The sequence below is a fragment of the Thalassophryne amazonica genome, chromosome 7, assembly GCF_902500255.1.
Source record: "Thalassophryne amazonica chromosome 7, fThaAma1.1, whole genome shotgun sequence".
Classification (NCBI taxonomy): Eukaryota; Metazoa; Chordata; class Actinopteri; order Batrachoidiformes; family Batrachoididae; genus Thalassophryne; species Thalassophryne amazonica.
The window spans coordinates 117,454,995-117,477,710 of record NC_047109.1 but is presented as its reverse complement, the minus strand read 5'-3'; the positions used below and the strand labels follow the sequence as shown (position 1 = coordinate 117,477,710).

General features: G+C 43.2%; 1 protein-coding gene across 4 annotated transcripts in view; it reads right to left on the bottom strand.

Moving 5' to 3' along the window:
- The window catches only part of zhx2a (zinc fingers and homeoboxes 2a), a 138,854-nt gene that overhangs the window by 43,286 nt on the left and 72,852 nt on the right, over nucleotides 1–22,716 (bottom strand). The window lies entirely within an intron of this gene.

The following is a 22,716-nucleotide window of genomic DNA, read 5'->3' as shown; positions in this document are numbered from 1 at the left end:
AATTCTAAAACCTGACTGAAACTCTTCAAATAGACCATTCCTCTGCAGATGATCATTAGCTGTTTTACAACTACCCTTTCAAGAATTTTTGAGAGAAAAAGGAAGGTTGGAGATTGGTCTATAATTAGCTAAGATAGCTGGGTCAAGTGATGGCTTTTTAAGTAATGGTTTAATTACTGCCACCTTAAAAGCCTGTGGTACATAGCCAACTAATAAAGATAGATTGATCATATTTAAGATCGAGCATTAAATAATGGTAGGGCTTCCTTGAGCAGCCTGGTAGGAATGGGGTCTAATAGACATGTTGATGGGTTTGGATGAAGTGTAACTAATGAAATAACTCAGACAGAACAATCGGAGAGAAAGAGTCTAACCAAATACCGGCATCACTGAAAAGCAGCCAAAGATAATGATACGTCTTTGGATGGTTAGAGTAATTTTTTTCTCTAATAGTTAAAATTTTCTTAGCAAAGAAAGTCATGAAGTCATTACTAGTTAAAGTTAAAGGAATTACTCGGCTCAATAGAGCTCTGACTGGCTACAGTGCTGAAAAGAAACCTGGGTTGTTCTTATTTTCTTCAAGTAGTGATGAGTAGTAAGATGTCCCTAGCTTTACGGAGGGCTTTTTATAGAGCAACAGACTCTTTTTCCAGGCTAAGTGAAGATCTTCTAAATTAGTGAGACGCCATTTCCTCTCCAACTTACGGGTTATCTGCTTTAAGCTGCGAGTTTGTGAGTTATACCACGGAGTCAGGCACTTCTGATTTAAAGCTCTCTTTTACAGAGGAGCTACAGCATCCAAAGTTGTCTTCAATGAGGATGTAAAAACTATTGACGAGATACTCTATCCCACTTACAGAGTTTAGGTAGCTACTCTGCACTGTGTGGTATATGGCATTAGAGAACATAAAGAAGGAATCATATCCTTAAACCTAGTTACGGTGCGGACCAACGTAGCTTAGCCGCCGTTAGTTACCCCCTGGCAGATCCCGAGCAGCCGGGAAAGCAGGCTGACTGGGTGACTGTGAGGAGGAAGCGTAGTCCTAAACAGGAAGCCCCGTGTACACCGCCAACCCGTTCACATCTCTAACCGTTTTTCCCCACTCGACGACACACCCCGCCGAGGATCAACTCTGGTTATTGGCGACTCTGTTTTGCGAAATGTGAAGTTAGCGACACCAGCAACCATAGTCAATTGTCTTCCGGGGGCCAGAGCAGGCGACATTGAAGGAAATTTGAAACTGCTGGCTAAGGCTAGCGTAAATTTGGTAAGATTGTAATTCACGTCGGCAGTAATGACACCCGGTTACGCCAATCGGAGGTCACTAAAATTAACATTAAATCGGTGTGTAACTTTGCAAAAACAATGTCGGACTCTGTAGTTTTCTCTGGGCCCCTCCCCAATCAGGACCGGGAGTGACATGTTTAGCCGCATGTTCTCCTTGAATTGCTGGCTGTCTGAGTGGTGTCCAAAAAATGAGGTGGGCTTCATAGATAATTGGCAAAGCTTCTGGGGAAAACCTGGTCTTGTTAGGAGAGACGGCATCCATCCCACTTTGGATGGAGCAGCTCTCATTTCTAGAAATCTGGCCAATTTTCTTAAATCCTCCAAACCGTGACTATCCAGGGTTGGGACCAGGAAGCAGAGTTGTAGTCTTACACACCTCTCTGCAGCTTCTCTCCCCCTGCATACCCTCATTACCCCATCCCCGTAGAGACGGTGCCTGCTCCCAGACTACCAATAACCAGCAAAAATCTATTTAAGCATAAAAATTCCAAAAGAAAAAAATATAGCACCTTCAACTGCACCACAGACTAAACAGTTAAATGTGGTCTATTAAACATTAGGTCTCTCTCTTCTAAGTCCCTGTTGGTAAATGATATAATAATTGATCAACATATTGATTTATTCTGCCTTACAGAAACCTGGTTACAGCAGGATGAATATGTTAGTTTAAATGAGTCAACACCCCCGAGTCACACTAACTGTCAGAATGCTCGTAGCACGGGCCGGGGCGGAGGATTAGCAGCAATCTTCCATTCCAGCTTATTAATTAATCAAAACCCAGACAGAGCTTTAATTCATTTGAAAGCTTGACTCTTAGTCTTGTCCATCCAAATTGGAAGTCCCAAAAACCAGTTTTATTTGTTATTATCTATCGTCCACCTGGTCGTTACTGTGAGTTTCTCTGTGAATTTTCAGACCTTTTGTCTGACTTAGTGCTTAGCTCAGATAAGATAATTATAGTGGGCGATTTTAACATCCACACAGATGCTGAGAATGACAGCCTCAACACTGCATTTAATCTATTATTAGACTCTATTGGCTTTGCTCAAAAAGTAAATGAGTCCACCCACCACTTTAATCATATCTTAGATCTTGTTCTGACTTATGGTATGGAAATAGAAGACTTAACAGTATTCCCTGAAAACTCCCTTCTGTCTGATCATTTCTTAATAACATTTACATTTACTCTGATGGACTACCCAGCAGTGGGGAATAAGTTTCATTACACTAGAAGTCTTTCAGAAAGCGCTGTAACTAGGTTTAAGGATATGATTCCTTCTTTATGTTCTCTAATGCCATATACCAACACAGTGCAGAGTAGCTACCTAAACTCTGTAAGTGAGATAGAGTATCTCGTCAATAGTTTTACATCCTCATTGAAGACAACTTTGGATGCTGTAGCTCCTCTGAAAAAGAGAGCTTTAAATCAGAAGTGCCTGACTCCGTGGTATAACTCACAAACTCGCTAGCTTAAAGCAGATAACCCGTAAGTTGGAGAGGAAAATGGCGTCTCACTAATTTAGAAGATCTTCACTTAGCCTGGAAAAAGAGTCTGTTGCTCTATAAAAAAGCCCTCCGTAAAGCTAGGACATCTTTCTACTCATCACTAATTGAAGAAAATAAGAACAACCCCAGGTTTCTTTTCAGCACTGTAGCCAGGCTGACAAAGAGTCAGAGCTCTATTGAGCTGAGTATTCCATTAACTTTAACTAGTAATGACTTCATGACTTTCTTTGCTAACAAAATTTTAACTATTAGAGAAAAAATTACTCATAACCATCCCAAAGACGTATCGTTATCTTTGGCTGCTTTCAGTGATGCCGGTATTTGGTTAGACTCTTTCTCTCCGATTGTTCTGTCTGAGTTATTTTCATTAGTTACTTCATCCAAACCATCAACATGTTTATTAGACCCCATTCCTACCAGGCTGCTCAAGGAAGCCCTACCATTATTTAATGCTTCGATCTAAATATGATCAATCTATCTTTGTTAGTTGGCTATGTACCACAGGCTTTTAAGGTGGCAGTAATTAAACCATTACTTAAAAAGCCATCACTTGACCCAGCTATCTTAGCTAATTATAGGCCAATCTCCAACCTTCCTTTTCTCTCAAAAATTCTTGAAAGGGTAGTTGTAAAACAGCTAACTGATCATCTGCAGAGGAATGGTCTATTGAAGAGTTTCAGTCAGGTTTTAGAATTCATCATAGTACAGAAACAGCATTAGTGAAGGTTACAAATGATCTTCTTATGGCCTCAGGACAGTGGACTCATCTCTGTGCTTGTTCTGTTAGACCTCAGTGCTGCTTTTGATACTGTGACCATAAAATTTTATTACAGAGATTAGAGCATGCCATAGGTATTAAAGGCACTGCGCTGCGGTGGTTTGAATCATATTTGTCTAATAGATTACAATTTGTTCATGTAAATGGGGAATCTTCTTCACAGACTAAAGTTAATTATGGAGTTCCACAAGGTTCTGTGCTAGGACCAATTTTATTCACTTTATACATGCTTCCCTTAGGCAGTATTATTAGACGGTATTGCTTAAATTTTCATTGTTACGCAGATGATACCCAGCTTTATCTATCCATGAAGCCAGAGGACACACACCAATTAGCTAAACTGCAGGATTGTCTTACAGACATAAAGACATGGATGACCTCTAATTTCCTGCTTTTAAACTCAGATAAAACTGAAGTTATTGTACTTGGCCCCACAAATCTTAGAAACATGGTGTCTAACCAGATCCTTACTCTGGATGGCATTACCCTGACCTCTAGTAATACTGTGAGAAATCTTGGAGTCATTTTTGATCAGGATATGTCATTCAAAGCGCATATTAAACAAATATGTAGGACTGCTTTTTTGCATTTACGCAATATCTCTAAAATCAGAAAGGTCTTGTCTCAGAGTGATGCTGAAAAACTAATTCATGCATTTATTTCCTCTAGGCTGGACTATTGTAATTCATTATTATCAGGTTGTCCTAAAAGTTCCCTAAAAGCTTCAGTTAATTCAAATGCTGCAGCTAGAGTACTGACGGGGACTAGAAGGAGAGAGCATATCTCACCCATATTGGCCTCTCTTCATTGGCTTCCTGTTAATTCTAGAATAGAATTTAAATTCTTCTTCTTACTTATAAGGTTTTGAATAATCAGGTCCCATCTTATCTTAGGGACCTCGTAGTACCATATCACCCCAATAGAGCGCTTCGCTCTCAGACTGCAGGCTTACTTGTAGTTCCTAGGGTTTGTAAGAGTAGAATGGGAGGCAGAGCCTTCAGCTTTCAGGCTCCTCTCCTGTGGAACCAGCTCCCAATTCAGATCAGGGAGACAGACACCCTCTCTACTTTTAAGATTAGGCTTAAAACTTTCCTTTTTGCTAAAGCTTATAGTTAGGGCTGGATCAGGTGACCCTGAAACCATCCCTTAGTTATGCTGCTATAGACGTAGACTGCTGGGGGGTTCCCATGATGCACTGTTCTTTCTCTTTTTGCTCTGTATGCACCACTCTGCATTTAATCATTAGTGATCGATCTCTGCTCCCCTCCACAGCATGTCTTTTCCTGGTTCTCTCCTCAGCCCCACCAGTCCCAGCAGAAGACTGCCCCCTGAGCCTGGTTCTGCTGGAGGTTTCTTCCTGTTAAAAGGGAGTTTCCTTCCCACTGTAGCCAAGTGCTTGCTCACAGGGGGTCGTTTTGACCGTTGGGGTTTACATAATTATTGTATGGCCTGGCCTTACAATATAAAGCCTTGGGCAAACTGTTTGTTGTGATTGGCGCTATATAAAAAAATTGATTGATTGATTGATTCCCCACTGCTGGGTAGTCCATCAGAGTAAATGTAAATGTTATTAAGAAATGATCAGACAGAAGGGAGTTTTCAGGGAATACTGTTAAGTCTTCTATTTCCATACATAAGTCAGAACAAGATATAAGATATGATTAAAGTGGTGGGTGGACTCATTTACATTTGAGCAAAGCCAATTGAGTCTAATAATAGATTAAATGCAGTGTTGAGGCTGTCATTCTCGCATCTGTGTGGATGTTAAAATCGCCCACTATAATTATTATCTGAGCTAAGCACTAAGTCAGACAAAAGGTCTGAAAATTCACAGAGAAACTCACAGTAACGACCAGGTGGACGATAGATAATAACAAATAAAACTGGTTTTTGGGACTTCCAATTGGATGGACAAGACTAAGAGTCAAGCTTTCAATGAATTAAAGCTCTGTCTGAGTTTTTGATTAATAATAAGCTGGAATGGAAGATGCTGCTAATCTCCGCCTCGGCCCGTGCTACGAGCATTCTGGCAGTTAGTGTGACTCGGGGGTGTTGACTCATTTAAACTAACATATTCATCCTGCTGTAACCAGGTTTCTGTAAGCCAGAATAAATCAATAGTGATCAATTATTATATCATTTACTAACAGGGACTTAGAAGAGAGAGACCTAATGTTTAATAGACCACATTTAACTGTTAGTCTGTGTGTTGTGAAAGTGTTGGAACACGGACCCACAACAGGGGGCGCAAATGAACGGACAATGGAGGAAGTCAAATAGCACTTTTACTGTTGTGAAATAAGCACAACAAGCAGACAGATTACAATAGAAAATAATAAAGTCAATTCACAAAGGTGTCATGTGGGCAGGCTCAAAGATAGAAGACGTCTGTCCAAAGCAGAACCGGAACCACACGATTTCCTCCGCCACCGACCCCGGGAATACTGGAGCTGCCAAGTCCCGAATTCCCAGGTGGCCACTGCCTCCACTTGTCGGATGTGGTACTGCTGGCGAGGAACAAAAACAGTTAGATGTGGGTGCGTTTGCACCCAGCAACACGGATGGTGAAAAAAACCACCTCCACCTCTTGTCAGGAAAATGTGAGTACTTATCAAAAAGGGTTCAATACAGTCTCCAGCTGCAAGTACTCACCAACCACTGTCAAAACACAAGCAGCAAAGTCACCGTCTAAAAGACAAACACAACGGCTGAGTTCGTTACCTCCTTCGGTAGATAGACGATATCTCGGCAAAGAGGTGGAGATGACGTCTTGCTGATACACCGATGCAGATCAGATGAGTGGTGACAGCTGTCATAGGTGATGAGTGTCAGCTGTCCCCGGCTGCTCTGTGAGGCGGCAGCGCCCTCTGGTGCCTGGAGCCCGCACTCCAGGCAGGGTGCCCTCTGGTGGTGGTGGGCCAGCAGTACCTCCTCTTCAGCGGCCCACACAACACTGTGGTGCAGTTGAAGGTGCATATTATTTTTTTTTTGAATTTTTATGCTTAAATAGATTTTTGCTGGTTATGGTGGTCTGGGAGCAGGCACCATCTCTACGGGGATGGGGTAATGATAATAACCCCGCCTCCACCTTGAATGAGTGTCATTTCTACTGTGCATCTCACCGCTGTCACGCTATCCATGTACATGTCCTGCACTACCCTCACATACTTCTCTGCCACTCCAGACTTCCTCATACAATACCACAACTCTTCTCCTGGCATCCTGTCATAAGTTTTCTCTAAATCCATAAACACACAATGTGACTACTCCTGTTCTTCTCTATACTTCTCAATCAGTACTCTCAGAACAGACATTGCATCTGTAGTGCTCTCTCTCAACATGAAACCATATTGCTGCTCACATCATCATGGGTTTTCTAGGAGTAGCTTCTACTACTTTCCCATAAGTTCATGCTGTGGCTGATCAACTTAATGCCTCTGTAGTTACTGCAGCTCTACACATTACCCTTGTTCTTCAAAATAGCAACCAGGACAGTACACTTCATCTCCACTCCTCAGGCATCCCCCAGGCAATGGACTGTGGCTGCCTCCACTCCTAGTGACTGGACTGTGTCTAACTGTACGAGGATGGGTTAAACGCAGAGAACAAATTCATTGTATGTAATGTATGTACAATGATAATAAAGACTCTATTCTATTGTATCCTGTCACTTTCCAAGATTTGATTCAACAATCTGGTTAGAAACTCCACTGTCATTTCTCAGATATTTCCATGCCTCACTGGAATGTCATTTGAACCAACTGCTCAACCACACATAGAACAGTCTCAGAGGCATGAATTTATTTTTATAATTGTTTAAATAAGAGATCACTCCCCATCTGCACGTAGTTCTTCCCACGCAGCCCCCCGCCCCATTTACCTAATTTAAAAAAAAAAAAAATCAGATTTTTGTCCAAATATTTAGAGAGAATGTGATATTTTCAATGTTAAATGAATACTATGGAAATGTTTGTCTGATGTGTACATTACAATGTTTCAATTTTTTTCAATTCAGTTTATTTTCCTTTATATAGCACCAAATCACAACAGAGTTGCCTCAAGGCGCTTCACACAGGTAAGGTCCAACCTTACCAACCCCCAGAGCAACAGTGGTAAGGAAAAACTCCCTCTGAGGAAGAAACTCAAGCAGACCAGACTCAAAGGGGTGACCCTCTGCTTGGGCCATGATACAAAACATAAATTACAGAAACAATTCACAGAACAATTCACGGACAAATATACAAGAATTGCTGTTAGTGCACAGGACAGGTGGGTCACCAACACAAATACCACTCCCATCTCTGGATGGAGCTGCACCTTAAACAGAGGAAAAAAAACAATCAGGAAGAAATACTAAGGTGATCACCGGCCGCTAGCCCTAAACTTCACTAAAAGACTCAGAATTTATGTAAAGTTGAGGCCGCGGCACGCTCCAATTACTAATAAACGAATTAAAAGAGTAAAAAAACAAAAACACTACTGTACCAGTATGCTAGCCATATGAAGGGGAAAAGAAGTGCGTCTTAAGTCTGGACTTTAAGGTCTCCACAGAATCTGATTGTTTTATTGACACAGGGGCACGATAAGAGAAAGCTCTGTGACCTGCAGACTTCTTATTCACCCTAGGGACACAAAGTAGTCCTGCACCCTGAGAACGTAAAGCCCGGGCCGGTACATAAGGTTTAATTAGGTCAGCTAGGTAGGGAGGTGCCAGTACATGAATAATTTTATAGGTTAGTAGCAGAACCTTAAAATCTGATCTCACTGGGACAGGAAGCCAGTGAAGAGATGCCAAAATGGGTGTAACGTTTCTGCTTCGTGTCAAAAGTCTGGCTGCAGCATTTTTAACCAACTGGAGAGCCCTAATGCTAGACTGAAAATAGAAAATAGCACATTGCAGTAGTCCCGTCTAGAAGAGATGAACACATGGATCAGGGTCTCAGCATCAGCCATAGACAGGATGGGACGAATCTTCGTTATATTTTGCAGGTGGAAGAAAGCAGTCCTCGTAATATTTCTAATATGGAGGCCAAAGGAAAACAAAGGAACAAAAATTACCGCAAGGTTCCTCACTTTGTCAATTTGATGTATGACATGAGCCGAGGCTGAGCGTTAACTGGTCAAATTGGCAGATAAACTGCACTATCACCATAGTGGATTTTCTGCACAAATTTCCCCGCTAAGCTAATGGATTCCACACCCATGTTTGTCATAAGCCTTGCAGGGTCTCTAATCACCTGCTCCGTGGCCTGCTGTAGATTCCTAATGTTACCCTCCCTGTAGAGCTCTACCTATGTTCGAAGACAAGATGGCGGCACCTTCCCCGGTAGGGTGAAGGCCGTCCGGCATCAGCAGGCCACAGCGACCCCAGAACAAAGGCCAGTTATCAATAAAGCTAAAGCCTTGCTGTCTACAAAACTGCACCAGCCACCTATTTAATGATGTCAGCCTGCTAAATGCCTCATCAGTAGCCGGGAGTGATAGAATCCCCTATCACGAAAGTCTGGTGTTTCGGGCTGGAGATAGGAGTGGAAATCACTTGTGGGCTCGGAGAATTCACATCAGGTAAATCTAAGGGGGAGAACCAATTCACAGTGGACAGTGTGATCGGGGTGCCACAACCGGGCAACAAGCCCTACGGGGCTTCCTCCGCATAGCCACAATCCGAAAACCATCCTCCACAGCCGGCGTTTCTATGCTGATGTTAATGAGCTCACGAGCCACCCCAGCACTAGCCTCATCTGGAGTGCCCATAACATCTAACTTCACTGCGCTAAGAAGCTGCTCTAACTTACGGACACAGCTCTCCAAGAGAGCCACCCTATCTTCCAGCATCACACAGGATTTAGGGAGGGTATAAAGTAGGTAGTGTACTTTGTGCACTAGGAAATTCAAGAGTATAGCCAAGCAAGTACAAGCTAACCAATAATGGATAAGCTAACCACTCCTAAGGCTCACACAGACGCAAATAAATGAATAAAGTTCACAGCGGTTACAATGAAAGAGTAGCAGAATGAAAGAGTAGCAGAAGTATTAGACACGTAGGAACAGTTAAAAAATAATATATATATAATATATATTATATATATATATATATATACACACACAAACACACACACCACTCCTAGGTTTAACACAACAGTAAAGTACTAAGCTAAAGTTCACAACAGTTACACTAACAGTTAACTAACAGAAGTATATATACACACACTCACACAAAAATATAAACGCAACACTTTTGGTTTTGCTCCCATTTTGTATGAGATGAACTCAAAGATCTAAAACTTTTGCCACATACACAATATCACCTGTTCCCTCAAATATTGTTCACAAACCAGTCTAAATCTGTGACAGTGAGAACTTTCTCCTTGCTGAGATAATCCATCCCCCTCACAGGTGTGCCATATCAAGATGCTGATTAGACACCATGATTAGTGCACAGGTGTGCCTTAGACTGCCCACAATAAAAGGCCACTCTGAAAGGCGCAGTTTTATCACACAGCACAATGCCACAGATGTCGCAAGATCCGAGGGAGCCTGCAATTGGCATGCTGACAGCAGGAATGTCAACCAGAGCTGTTGCTCGTGTATTGAATGTTCATTTCTCTACCATAAGCCGTCTCCAAAGGCGTTTCAGAGAAATTGGCAGTACATCCAACCAGCCTCACAACCGCAGACCACGTGGTAACCACACCAGCCCAGGACCTCCACATCCAGCGTGTTCACCTCCAAGATCGTCTGAGACCAGCCACTCGGACAGCTGCTAAAACAATTGGTTTGCATAACCAAAGAATATCTGCACAAACTGTCAGAAACCGTCTCAGGGAAGCTCATCTGCATGCTCGTCGTCCTCATCGGGGTCTCAACCTGACTCCAGTTCGTCGTCGTAACCGACTTGAGTGGGCAAATGCTCACATTCGCTGGTGTTTGGCACGTTGGAGGAGGTGTTCTCTTCACGGATGAATCCTGGTTCACACTGTCCATGGCAGATGGCAGACAGTGTGTGTGCGTCGTGTGGGTGAGCGGTTTTCTGATGTCAATGTTGTGGATCGAGTGGCCCATGGTGGTGGGTGGGGTTATGGTATGGGCAGGCGTCTGTTATGGATGAAGAACCAAGGTGCATTTTATTGATGGCATTTTGAATGTACAGAGATACCGTGACGAGATCCTGAGGCCCATGTTGTGCCATACATCCAAGAACATCACCTCATGTTGCAGCAGGATAATGCACGGCCCATGTTGCAAGTATCTGTACACAATTCTTGGAAGCTGAAAATGTCCCAGTTCTTGCATGGCCGGCATACTCACCGGACATGTCACCCATTGAGCATGTTTGGGATGCTCTGGACCGGTATATACGACAGCGTGTACCAATTCTGCCAATATCCAGCAACTTCGCACAGCCATTGAAGAGGAGTGGACCAACATCCACAGGCCACAATTGACAACCTGATCAACTCTATGCGAAGGAGATGTGTTGCACTGCATGAGGCAAATGGTGGTCACACCAGATACTGACTGGTATCCCCCCCAATAAAACAAAACTGCACCTTTCAGAGTGGCCTTTTATTGTGGACAGTCTAAGGCACACCTGTGCACTAATCATGGTGTCTAATCAGCATTTTGGTATGGCACACCTGTGAGGTGGGATGAATTATCTCAGCAAAGGAGAAGTCCTCACTATCACAGATTTAGACTGGTTTGTGAACAATATTTGAGGGAAATGGTGATATTGTGTATGTGGAAAAAGTTTTAGATCTTTGAGTTCATCTCATACAAAATGGGAGCAAAACCAAAAGTGTTGCGTTTATATTTTGTTGAGTGTATATAAGAAAAAAAAGAAATGGGGGTCCGAAGTAGCTAATGCAGGGCTACCTGCTAGCAAAAATACATGCCGCTCCTAAGATTTACACAGGAGTAAAACAATTACTTAAAATTCACAGCAGTTCGACTGAAAAAGTAACAGAAGTATTAACCAGGTAAAAAAGAACAGCGACAAAAAATAACGACAGGGGGATGGGAGGAGTCGACCTAGCTAGCGAAAGCTAACCGCTAGCGAATGCTTACTGCTAGCGAATTACAACAGGACTATAGTTAAATAACGTTCAGAGTCGATACAATTAATAACCAGAAGAGTGCTAAACAGAAATAAAAAAAAAGGATACAGCCGTGTGAAGTTCAGAATAGCGTCACAACAACAAACAGTCCGTCGGAAACAAGTTGCCAGTTGCCAAGTTGCCATTACAAAAAAGAACCTTGTCTGATGAATACATTACAAATATATATGAAGTAAATGTGTAAATATCTATCTATTATCTGTCTATTAATATCTATTTTCTAAAAGTAATTATTGCTATACCAGCACCAAACAGGATAATTGAGTTTGTCATGTAAAAACACTCATGCTATCAAATATTATGAATCAGCAATTATGTACATCACCATTTTATTTATTTATTTTGCAGATCTACCAACAAAGCATTTTGCATACGTGACACTGAGTTGCTATCCATTTTCTTGCTGCAAGCAGCAATAAAGCAAACATGGAGACTAATCATGACAGGAGATTTTTCAGAAAGTGCACAAACAAACAACTAAGCAGTGGCGGTACTTAAAGAGCTTTGTTGTGAAAGAGTAAATTAAATTTCCCCATCCAATACTCAGTGGATTGGTGCTCCTGCTTCTTGTTGAGTGGTTTCTTAATCTAAAAGCTCATGAAGAGGCTGTGAATGTAGCTAATTAAAAACTGTTAACAAAACAAAACGTGGACTCCAGCAATAACGCGATACCAGGAAACACGACAATTTCAACTAACACCTTGTACAAAAAAGATACCCAGAGTCGACCCAACTCTGGATAAAGCAGAAGAAAATGGATGGATGGATGGACCTTGTACAAATAAAGATATGTGTGCAAGCTAAACGTTGGAGCTCGGGATGTCCAGATCAGATTCTGTTTTTGTGCCCCAATCCAATATGTAGTAGTATGAACGTAGAATATAGACTTAGACTTCCTTTATTGTCATTGCACAATAACAACAGCGAGTCTGGCAACGACATGTCGTTGCTTGGCTACTGGAGTACACAGCAAAAACTGGAACAAGTTTTTTATTTTATATCCACACACACACACACACACACACACACACACACACACACACAATCAATATACACATATATACATATACATATACACACACATACATTTTCTTCAGCTTTATCCGGAGTCGGGTCGCGGGGGCAGCAGCTCAAGCAAAGCCGCCCAGATCTCCCGATCCACACACACCTCCCCCAGCTCCTCCGGGGGAACCCCAAGGCATTCCCAAATCGAGAGCTTTGCCCCCCTACTCAGCTCTCTCTTCACCACAACCACATCACTACAGATGCTGCACCGATCAGTCTATCGATCTCACGCTCCATCCGTCCCTCACTCGTGAACAAGACCCCAAGATACTTAAACTTCTCCACTTGAGGCAAGGACACTCCACCGACCTGAAGAGGGCAAAGCACCTTTTTCCGGTCGAGAACCATGGCCTCAGATTTGGAGGTGCTGATTTTCATCTCGGACGCTTCACACTCAGCTGCAAACCACCCCAGCGCACGCTGAAGGTCCTGATTTGACGAAGCCAACAGAACCACATCATCCCAAACAGCAGAGACGAGATTCTGTTGTTCCCATACCAGACTGCCTCTACACCCTGGCTGCGCCTAGAAATTCTATCCATAAAAATAATTAACAGAACCGGTGACAAAGGACAGCCCTGGCGGAGGCCAACGTGCACTGGAAACAGGTTTGACTTACTACCGGCAATGTGAACCAAGCTCCTGCTGCGGTTGTACAGGGACCGGATAGCCCTTAGCAAAGGCCCCGGACCCGTACTCCCGGAGCTCTGCCCCTCTCTTCACTTGAGTGTCCGAGACACGTGGCCGAAGATCAGATGATACGACTACAAAGTCGATCATCGACCTCCGGCTCAGGGTGTCCTGGTGCCACGTGCACGTATGGACACCCTTGTGCTCGAACATGGTGTTCGTGATGGACAAACTGTGACTAGCACAGAAGTCCAACAACTGAACACCACTCGGGTTCAGGTCGGGGAGGCCGTGCTTCCCGATCACCCCCCTCCAGGTCTCACCGTCGCCGCCCACGTGGGCGTTGAAATCCCCCAGGAGAACAATGGAGTCCCCAGTTGGAGCACTATCTAGTACCCCTCCCAGGGACTCCAGGAAGGTCGGGTACTCTGCACTGCTCGCCCATAGGCCGAGACAACAGTGAGAGACCTGTCCCCGACCCGAAGGAGTAGGGACCGGAGTGAACTCCAACACTTGGCGACTGAGGGGGAGCAATAAGGAATGCGGTCTGTCAATAAAGTATAGGTCCTTTTTATTTTTTCAAAAACTGTATGGATTTCATTCATATGTTTTTACGTCAGACATGCTTGAACCCTCGTGCGCATGCATGAGTTTTTCCACACCTGTTGGTGACGTCATTCGCCTGTGAGCACTCCTTGTGGGAGGAGTCATCCAGCCCCTCGTCGGAATTCCTTTGTCTGAGAAGTTGCTGAGAGACTGGCGCTTTGTTTGATCAAAATTTTTTCTAAACCTGTGAGACACATCGAAGTGGACACGGTTCGAAAAATTAAGCTGGTTTTCAGTGAAAATTTTAACGGCTGATGAGAGATTTTGAGGTGATACTGTCGCTTTAAGGACTTCCCACGGAGCGAGACGTCGTGCAGCGCTCCCAGGCGCCGTCGTCAGCCTGTTTCAAGCTGAAAACCTCCACATTTCAGGCTCTATTGACCCAGGACGTAGTGAGAGAACAGAGAAGTTTCAGAAGAAGTCGGTTTCAGCATTTTATCCGGATATTCCACTGTTAAAGGAGATTTTTTTTAATAAAAGACATGCGGGCGGATTGTAGCATCGGCTCGCAGCCGCCGCGACGCTCTGCCACAGGAAAAACACCTCCGTTGGAAGCCTTAAGGACAAGTTGGAACATGTCCAGCTGTTAAACAATTTCTCATATACTCACTCCACTGAAAGCCATCAAAAGCTGCCTGGATTTTACAAACGGTTATCAACACGGAGGTGTTTTTCCTGCCGGCTGCGTCCCGACGCGCGGACCCGTCCGCACGTCTTCATTAAAAAAAGTCTCCTTTAACAGTGGAATATCCGGATAAAATGCTGAAATCGACTTCTTCTGAAACTTCTCTGTTCTCTCACGACGTCCTGGATCAATAGAGCCTGAAATGTGGAGGTTTTCAGCTTAAACAGGCTGACGACGGTGCCTGGGAGCGCTGCACGACGTCTCGCTCCGTGGGAAGTCCTTAAAGCGACAGTATCACCTCAAAATCTCTCATCAGCCGTTAAAATTTTCACCGAAAACCAGCTTAATTTTTAGAACCGTGTCCACTTCGATGTGTCTCACAGGTTTAGAAAAAATTTTGATCAAACAAAGCGCCAGTCTCTCAGCAACTTCTCAGACAAAGGAATTCCGATGAGGGGCTGGACGACGACGCCCACAAGGAGTGCTCACAGGCGAATGATGTCACCGACAGGCATGGAAAAACTCACGCATGCGCACGAGGGTTCAAGCATGTCTGACGTAAAAACATGAATGAAATCCATATAGTTTTTGAAAAAAATAAAAAGGACCTATACTTTGACAGCCCTCGTATATATATATATATATATTATATATATATATATATATATAATACACACACATATATACACACACATACCTTCTTTGTTTTGGCTGTTCCCGTTAGGGGTCGCCACAGCAGACCCATCGTTTCCATCTCACCCTGTCCTCTGTATCTTCCTCTGTCACACCAACCACATGCATGTCCTCTCTCAGCACATCCATGAACCTCCTCTTTGGTCTCCCTCTTCTCCTCCTGCCTGGTGGCTCCATCCTCAGCATCCTTCTCCCTATATACCCTGGGTCCCTCCTCTGCACATGTCCAAACCATCTCAATCTCACACACACATACTACATAAATTAGTGCAAATAGAGCTAAATTTACTCGGGAGGAGCTCGGAGTTGAGCCGCTGCTCCTCCACGTCAAAGGAGTCAGTTGAGGTGGCTCGGGCATCTTTTCCGGATGCCCCTGGACGCCTCGCTGGAGAGGTGTTCCGGGCATGTCCCACTGGGAGGAGGCCCCGGGGAAGACCCAGGACACGCTGGAGGGATTACATCTCTCAGCTGGCTTAGGAACGCCTTGGGGTACCCCCGGAAGAGCTGGGGGAGGTGTGTGTGGATCGGGAGGTCTGGGCGGCTTTGCTTGAGCTGCTGCCCCCGCGACCCAACTCCGGATAAAGCGGAAGAAAATGGATGGATGGATAGAGCTAAATTTAAATTTAAAAACAGTATAAAAAGAATTAAATATATAGTTAGCACCAGTGTCTGGAATATTGCACAGATAGTACTGAACTCAAGTTTTTCCAAACAGTACCAACAGTCCGGAGGAGGGCAGGGAAGGGGGGTTAAGTGACGTTTAGCAATCTGATGGCCAGTGGAAAATAACTGTTTTGAATCTGGCTGTTCTGCAGTGCATGCTGCGGAACCTCCTGCCAGAAGCCAGCAGGGAGAACAGGCCATGGTGGGGGTTGGTGGGGGTCGGAGAGGCTCTGGTGAGCGCTGGCTAGGCATAGTCTGTGGACAATGTCTTGGATGGGGGGAGTGGAGTCCCAATGATCTTCTCCGTTGTCCTCACCACTCTCTGCAAGGACTTACGGTCTGGAGCCTTACAGCTCCCAGACCAGACGGAGATGCAGCTGGTCAGCAGGCTCTCTACTGTCCCTCTATAGAAGGTGGAGAGGATGGGAGGGGGGAGGGAGGCTCTTCTCCATCGCAGGAAATGCAGACACTGCTGAGTTCTCTTTGCCAGGGAGGTGGTGAGAAGTGACCAGCTGAGGTTGTCTGTAATGTGCACCCCCAAGAACTTGGTGCTGCTGACAACCTCCACCACTGTTTGTTGAGGAGGGTGTGTGGCTCAGTCGGGATCTCCTTAAGTAAACAATGAGCTCTTTTGTTTTGTTGATGCACACACACACACAAACACACACACACACCACACACACGTACGTATGTATAAGTTTGGGGCCCCCTGATGATTTTTCCATAATTTTCCTTTATAAATCATGGTTGTTTGGATCAGCAATTTCAGTTAAATATCATATAGCAGGCAAACACAGAGATGAGAAGTCAAATGAAGTTTATATGATTTACAGAAAGTGTGCAATAATTCTTTAAACAAAATTAGGCAGGTGCATAAATTTGGGCACCCCAACAGAAAAAAAATACATCAATATTTAGTAGATCCTCCTTTTGCAGAAATAACAGCCTCTAAACACTTCCTATAGTCCAATGAGAGTCTGGATTCTGGTTGAAGGTATTTTGGACCATTCTTCTTTACAAACATCTCAGGTTTGTTGGTTTCCGAGCATGGACAGCCCGCTTAAAATCACATCACAGATTTTCAATAATATTCAGGTTTGGGGACTGAGATGGCCATTCCAGAACATTGTACTTGTTCCTCTGCATGAATGCCTTAGCAGATTTTGAGCAGTGTTTAGTGTTGCCTTGCTGAAAGATCCAGCCCGGCACAACTTCAACTTTGTCACTGATTCATGAACACTGTTCTCAAGAATCTGCTGATATTGACTGGAATCCATGTGACCCTCAACTTAAACAAGATTCCCAGTACCTGCACTGGCCACACAGCATGATGGAGCCACATCCAGATTTACTGTAGGTAGCAAGTGTTTTTCTTGGAATGCTGTGTTCTTTCTACCATGCATACCGCCCCTTGTTATGTCCAAACTCAATTTTAGTTTCATCAGTCCACAGCACCTTATTCCAAAATGAAGTCGGCTTGTCCAAATGTGCTTTAGCATACCTCAAGCAACTGTTTGTGGTGTGTACGCAGAAAAGGCTTCCTCTGCAATACAGCATCATCCAGCATCTCTTGTGCACAGTGCACTGTATAGTTGAACGATGCACAGAGACACTATATGCAGCAAGATAATGTTGTAGGTCTTCAGAGCAGGTCTGTGGGTTGACTATGACTGTTCTCACCATCCTTCACTTTAGCTTATCTGAGATGGTTCTTGGTCTGCCACTTCGGGCCTTAACTAGTACTGTGCCTGTTGTCTTTCATTTTCTCACTACGTTCCTCACAGTGGAAACTGACAGCTGAAATCTCTGAGATAGCTTTTTGTATCCTTCCCTTAAACCATGATGTTGAACAATCTTGTTTTCAGGTTATTTGAGAGTTGTTTAGAGGCTCCCATGTTGCCACTCATTAGAAGAGATGCAAAGAGGGGAAACATTTGCAAATGACCACCTTAAATACCCTTTCTCATGACTGGATTCAACTGTGTAGGGAGGTCAAGGGTCAATGAGCTTACCAAACCAATTTTGTGTTCTGATAATTAGTGCCAAATGTATTCAAATCAATAAAATGACAAGGGTGCCCAAATTTATGCACCTGCCTAATTTTGTTTAAATAATTATTGCACACTTTCTGTAAATACTAGAAACTTCATTTCACTTATCAAATATCAGTGTGTTCATCTGCTATATGATATTTAACTGAAATTTCTGATCCAGACAACCAATGATTTATAAAGGAAAATCATGAAAATTATCAGGGGTGCCCAAACTTTTACATACAACTATATGTTCCCAGGCTGTAATAAGCTAGTTGTTGACCATGTCCATTTCCATCGCACCTTTATAGTCTGCTGTGCCTTCTCTTCCTACAGGTTTTAATGTAAGACAGCTGAGACAAAGGTGTGTCGTGTGTGTTCTCTTCTACCACTACACAAGACTCTATCTCTGCTGCTTTCTAAAGCAGCCGTCATATGGAATGGTAAATGGACTGCATTTATATAGCACTTTTCCATATTGTATAAAGACTGACCTGCACTTTATTTAAATACAAAACCAACAGTGTTTTATGGGGACAGCTTTTCAACTAAATGGACTGCACTTATATAGCGCTTTTCCATCTGCATCAGACGCTCAAAGCGCTTTACAATAATGCCTCACATTCACCCCAATGTCAGGGTGCTGCCATACAAGGCGCTCACTACACACTGGGAGCAAATAAGGGATTAAGGACCTTGCCCAAGGGCCCTTAGTGATTTTCCGGTCAGGCTGGGATTTGAACCGAGGATTCTCTGGTCTCAAGCCCAATGCTTAATCACTAGACCATCACCTCCCCTAAACTAACTAAATGAACTAACTAAATTGACCTAGAACTGCATGGTTCATTTTGTAACATCTTAAATCACATAATTTGAGTACATTTGAGTGCTGTAAAATAGATTTGCGTCTATGTAAATCCATAAAGCACAAACTATACCTGGTCTGCATCTGTGTTGTACATGACTTCCTTTTCTCTCAAAAATTCTTGAAAGGGTAGTTGTAAAACAGCTAACTGATCATCTGCAGAGGAATGGTCTATTTGAAGAGTTTCAGTCAGGTTTTAGAATTTATCATAGTACAGAAACAGCATTAGTGAAGGTTACAAATGATCTTCTTATGGCCTCAGACAGTGGACTCATCTCTGTGCTTGTTCTGTTAGACCTCAGTGCTGCTTTTGATACTGTTGACCATAAAATTTTATTACAGAGATTAGAGCATGCCATAGGTATTAAAGGCACTGCGCTGCGGTGGTTTGAATCATATTATCTAATAGATTACAATTTGTTCATGTAAATGGGGAATCTTCTTCACAGACTAAGGTTAATTATGGAGTTCCACAAGGTTCTGTGCTAGGACCAATTTTATTCACTTTATACATGCCTCCCTTAGGCAGTATTATTAGACAGCATTGCTTAAATTTTCATTGTTACGCAGATGATACCCAGCTTTATCTATCCATGAAGCCAGAGGACACACACCAATTAGTTAAACTGCAGGAATGTCTTACAGACATAGACATGGATGACCTCTAATTTCCTGCTTTAAATTCAGATAAAACTGAAGATATTGTACTTGGCCCCACAAATCTTAGAAACATGGTGTCTAACCAGATCCTTACTCTGGATGGCATTACCCTGACCTCTAGTAATACTGTGAGAAATCTGGAGTCATTTTTGATCAGGATATGTCCTTCAATGCGCATATTAAGCAAATATGTAGGACTGCTTTTTTGCATTTGCGCAATATCTCTAAAATTAGAAAGGTCTTGTCTCAGAGTGATGCTGAAAAACTAATTCATGCATTTATTTCCTCTAGGCTGGACTATTGTAATTCATTATCAGGTTGTCCTAAAAGTTCCCTGAAAAGCCTTCAGTTAATTCAAAATGCTGCAGCTAGAGTACTAACAGGGACTAGAAGGAGAGAGCAATTTCACCCATATTGGCCTCTCTTCATTGGCTTCCTGTTAATTCTACAGTAGAATTTAAAATTCTTCTTCTTACTTATAAGGTTTTGAATAATCAGGTTCCATCTTATCTTAGGGACCTCATAGCACCATATCACCCCAATAGAGCGCTTACTTGTAGTTCCTAGGGTTTTTAAGAGTAGAATGGGAGGCAGCGCCTTCAGCTTTCAGGCTCCTCTCCTGTGGAACCAGCTCCCAATTCGGATCAGGGAGACAGACACCCCACTCTACTTTTAAGATTAGGCTTAAAACTTTCCTTTTTGCTAAAGCTTATACTTAGGGCTGGATCAGGTGACCCTGAACAACAATGTCTTTTTCCTGATTCTCTCCCCTCAGCCCCAACCAGTCCCAGCAGAAGACTGCCCCTCCCTGAGCCTGGTTCTGCTGGAGGTTTCTTCCTGTTAAAAGGGAGTTTCCTTCCCACTGTCGCCAAGTGCTTGTTCACAGGGGGTAGTTTTGACCATTGGGGTTTTTCTGTAATTATTGTATGGCTTTTGCCTTATAATATAAAGCATCTTGGGGCAACTGTTTGTTGTGATTTGGCGCTATATAAATAAAACTGACTACATTCATAGGTGCAGAACAGGTTTCACGGCAAAAGAATGGTCATCACGAACACATTTTGAATGATTTTTTCTATTGCTTTTGTACAGTTCCAACAGTATTTACAGGGGTAAAAGGGTCTACAAAGATGTTACCAGCTCGTTTCCTGATCCTGGACCGCTGTAAGTCTTGAATGGAGGGCAGACTGGCTCTAATGTTTTTTCTGCGTCCTGACAGATGGTTGAAGTCTGTGCCTGTCATGTTTGGAGGCAGAGGGAAACCAAACAGAGATGGGGATGCACAGGACAGACTGGATGATGGATGTGTAGAAGATGATGAGCTGTTCCTGGGGTAGGTTGAACTTCCTGAGCTGTCTGAGGAGCACATCCTCTGCTGTGCCTTTTTCCTCATGGAGTCTATGTGGGAGGCCCACTTTAGATCCCAGGAGATGGTGGATCCCAGGAACCAGAAAATGTCCACAGTAAGTACAGTGTTGTTGAGGATGGAAGGGGGGGGGGGGGGTAGCGGGTTCTTCCTGAAGGCTGCTACAATAATAATTGTGGCAGTCAGTAACGGTTACTTTTTTAGACCAAGCAGAGGGAAAAAAATATGGACTCACTCAATTCTGAGGAATAAATTATGGAATCACCCTGTAAATTTTCATCCCCAAAACTTAACACCTGCGTCAAATCAGATCTGCTCGTGAGTCTGCATCTAAAAGGAGTGATCACACCTTGGAGAGCTGCTGCACCAAGTGGACTGACATGACTCATGGCTCCAACACGAGAGATGTCAATTGAAACAAGGAGAGGATTATCAAACTCTTAAAAGAGGGTAAATCATCACGCAGTGTTGCAAAAGATGTTGGTTTTCACAGGTCAGCTGTGTCTAAACTCTGGACCAAATACAAACAACATGGGAAGGTTGTTAAGGCAAACATACTGGTAGACCAAGGAAGACATCAAAGCGTCAAGACAGAAAACTTAAAGCAATATGTCTCAAAAATCGAAATGCACAACAAAACAAATGAGGAACGAATGGGAGGAAACTGGGGTCAACGTCTGTCACTGAACTGTAAGAAACTGCCTAAAGGAAATGGGATTTACATACAGAAAAGCTAAACGAAAGCCATCATTAACACCTAAACAGAAAAAAACAAGGTTACAATGGGCTAAGGAAAGCAATCATGGACTGTGGATGACTGGATGAAAGTCATATTCAGTGATGAATCTCGAATCTGCATTGGGCAAGGTGATGATGCTGGAACTTTTGTTTGGTGCCGTTCCAATGAGATTTATAAAGATGACTGCCTGAAGAGAACATGTCAATTTCCACAGTCATTGATGATATGGGGCTCCATGTCAGGTAAAGGCACTGGGAGATGGCTGTCATTACATCATCAATAAATGCACAAGTTTACGTTGATATTTTGGACACTTTTCTTATCCCATCAATTGAAAGGATTGGGGATGATGAAATCATTTTTCAAGATAACGCATCTTGCCATAGAGCAAAAACTGTGAAAACATTCCTAGGGTCAATGTCATGGCCTGCAAATAGTCTGGATCTTAATCCAGTTGAAAATCTTTGGTGGAAGTTGAAGAAAATGGTCCATGACAAGGCTCCAACCTGCAAAGCTGATCTGGCAACAGCAATCAGAGAATGTTGGAGCCAGATTGATGAGTACTGTTTGTCACTCATTAAGTCCATGCCTCAGAGACTGCAAGCTGTTATAAAAGCCAGAGGTGGTGCAACAAAATACCAGTGATGTGTTGGAGCGTTCTTTTGTTTTTCATGATTCCATAATTTATTCCTCAGAATTGAGTGAGTCCATATTTTTTTCCCTCTGCTTGGTCTAAAAAAGTAACCGTTACTGACTGCCACAATTTTTTTTTCCTTATTTCTTATAGTGTTTCTTAAAGCCAGAAAGTTGCCATTTGAAATGACTTTAGTTTTGTGTCATGTCTGTGATCTGCTTTTTTCTACAAAATTAAACAACTGAATGAACATCCTCCGAGGCCGGTGATTCCATAATTTTTGCCAGGGGTTGTATTATTCAGTCTGACTCCTGTTGGGCGGGACACCAATCACTTCCCCAGCCGAGACTGGTACCCATTTACAGCTGGGTGGACTGGGACAATGCAGATCGTATCTTGTCCAAGGACACAGACAGACAGCATGAGTGGGATTTGAACCCAGGTCTAC